Source organism: Petaurus breviceps, unplaced genomic scaffold (genome assembly GCF_028583685.1).
Source record: "Petaurus breviceps papuanus isolate PSGF00001 unplaced genomic scaffold, PetGlider_PUasm1.0 90644, whole genome shotgun sequence".
NCBI classification, from domain to species: domain Eukaryota; kingdom Metazoa; phylum Chordata; class Mammalia; order Diprotodontia; family Petauridae; genus Petaurus; species Petaurus breviceps.
The window spans coordinates 8875123-8878074 of NW_027187298.1; positions in this window are offsets into that span (position 1 = coordinate 8875123).

The window sequence follows — 2952 nt, forward strand, 5'->3', positions numbered from 1 at the left end:
AGGCAAACAGGGTTAAGTGACTTTCCCAGGGTCAGTCATAGAGCTACTAAGTGTCTGAAGTCAGATTTGAACTCACAAAGTTGAGTCTTCCTGAATTCAGGCCCAATGCTCTACCCACTACAGCACCTAGCTGCCCATCTAGCTGTAACTAGATGATCTATGAAGATCCATTCCATTTCTAGATCCATCCTACATACCTTGAGGAACCACAAGCAACTTGATTTGGGTTGGATTTATTTGGGGGGAGGAAGAGAAATGAGGGGAGGGTTTTTTGGTAGCAAAGAAAACAAAAATACTTAACATTGTTTGTATTAACAATGATTAGTTGAATGGAATGGAAGATTGATAAGATATATCAAGCCCTATTAGAGCGCTCTTCTTGCTTGCATTCTATAAAGAAATTCCCCAGGGAGAGTTAGCCAATGAAACAAATTCCTTCTTTGCTAAAGAATGAGCCATATTCCTCACCCTACAAGTGTTTGTTCCTTTGGCTTCATTGCTTGAATGTTCCTTCACTGATGTAAGGCCTTCCTCACTTTTAACTGAGTCACCTTCCACTTGGAAACTGCCTCCAGGAAAAAGGAAAACAGAATTAAATAAAAGGAGCTCCCAACTCAAGACTAGGTTGTGTACAATGGTTTGCTGGAGCCAGTTTGAACTGGCCAAGGGAGTTGGTTATTAAATATTCATTATGTGCATTTTCACCATAGAAATCCACAAGCTACAGATCGGGCTTGAGTTATTGTTTTGTTGATTATCTAGACTTAAGAAAGTGATGGAGTAATGTTAATAATGCAGATTAAACTTAAAAGTGTGTTGTGCCTACATTTTTTTTCCTGGAGTTCTGGCTGTTAAACATTCCTGAGCAGGCCCCAGTTGTGTTCTACATGTTCATAAGTAAGGCAGTTGTTTGGAATTCATGCTATAAATGTTGGTTGAGTTCCTAGCCTTGTCCCCAAAGGGCCTTAATTTAGAAGATGTTATGTCAATAGCATTTGCTTGAGTTCCGGGTGCTGGGAGCAAGAGGTCAGGCAAGAAAAGGGGAGGAGGAGAGGATTTTTTTCTTTTCCTAGGTGCAGGGCCTGTTCTAGGCAAAATTTTGAAATAGTGCTCCTTTCCCTCAGACTTACTTAACTAATTGTATTAAGTTTTTACCTACTCTGGGTGTCAGTTTCTTTTCTGCAAAATCAGAAGATTTATTTCTAAGGTTCTTTGCAATTCTGACATTCAGTAAGTACAAAGCTCTCCCACTCCCCTCCTCCTTTCCCTCTCACCCCACACAGCTACTTAAAAATTGGAATTTAGATTCATCTTCTGTCAACTATTAGACACCAAAGAAAGTAGAGACTTAAAAGCATTTTTCTAAATAATTCAAGTAAGATACCTAGTTTTTCTTTAATAATTTAGGTAACCAAGCCTAGCATCATTTCAATAAGCAAACATATTGAGCATTAACTATATGCTAGACCTTATTCTGGGTTCTGTAAGGGTTACAAAGATAAACAGAAAATGACCCTTGTCCTTAAAGTGCTAATTGTCTAGTGTTCCAGGGGTCTCAGAATAGAGGGAGGATTTACTCCTGGTTAGGCTAAGGGTTAGCTTCATAGAGAAGATGGTATTTGAGCTAGTAGACATTGTCACCTGGTCAGAAAGGTGCTGGACCTTAAAGAGTGTATCTGAGAAGAAGAAAAAAGGGAAAGACATTCCTCAGGTAAGGAATAGCATAATTAAAGACGTAATGGCAAGAAAATTCAGATTGTGTTTGAGCAGGAGGGAGTAGTCCAGTTGCTCAGAGTACAGACCACAACCTAGAAGATTAACAGGAGATAAGACTGGAAAGACAGGTTGGGTCAGACTAAGGAGGGCTTTGAATGCCATGCCTTTGAGGAATCTGGACTGTATTCTGAAGGGAATGAGGAGTGACTGCAGATTTTTTTAATAGAGAAGTGAACTAATGAAAATGATTCTTCACAAATACTAATCTAGCAGGGGATTAGAGGGAGAGACTGGGCACAAGGAGGGCTCTTGGGAGGGGAGCACGATGATGGCAATCAGGGCAGACTGTCTGCACTGGGCAGTAGGAGATTGGTGGCAGGAAGTCGGCATAAACTGGGTCTGGCAGAAAGTGGCACGGTTAGGGCCATAAGGAAAGAGACTTAAAGAAAGAACCCCAGTTCCCAGAAAAACCAGCCTTTGGACAGTGAAAGGAGCACTAGATATGATTATTCTGATGTTTCAAGGTTGGATGCCTAGGAGAATGGAGCAACATTAATGGAAAAAATAAAAGTCCAGAGGAGGAACTGGTTGCAGAAAGATCATAAGTTCCTTTTTAGATGTGTTGAGTTTGAAGGTTTAGAAAGAGATCCAGATGATGGTGGAAATGCCAACTAGAAAATTTTTCACAGAGCCATAACTAGAACAGGGATACCAGGGCTTTGCCCCCTGGAATTTAAAGGGTCAGAAACAACTAAGTTTAGCACCTAGTTAAGCAAGAATAATTAAAACTGGATGCTAGTAGGAGCCTACTTCCTCAGCACTTCAGCCCATCTCTGTCCCAGTAACCCTGTCTACCCCCCCACACACACACTTTCTTGTTGTCTTCTTAACCATGACCTTGTGTGTTCCCTCCACAAGAGGTCAGTGCCCTAAGGTCTCTGTTTCCCCCCCACATAGGCTGGTATCTTTCCCACATAGGCTTGGTCTTTCTCAAACAACGAAATTTCTCTTCATGTATTTATTAAAAAGTGCATTCGTGGTACTTGCCTTGGGGGAACTTAGTAAAACTTGTCCCATGTTCTGAGACCGCTAGTTAGGGCTCTGTTCTCAAGCTGTTAATTCTTCTGGTAAAAATGAATCTATGTACAAGCATTTATTAAATGCCTACTATGTATTAGGAATTGATACAAAGATTAAAAAAGAAAGAAACAATCTCTGCTCTCATAGAGCTCACCA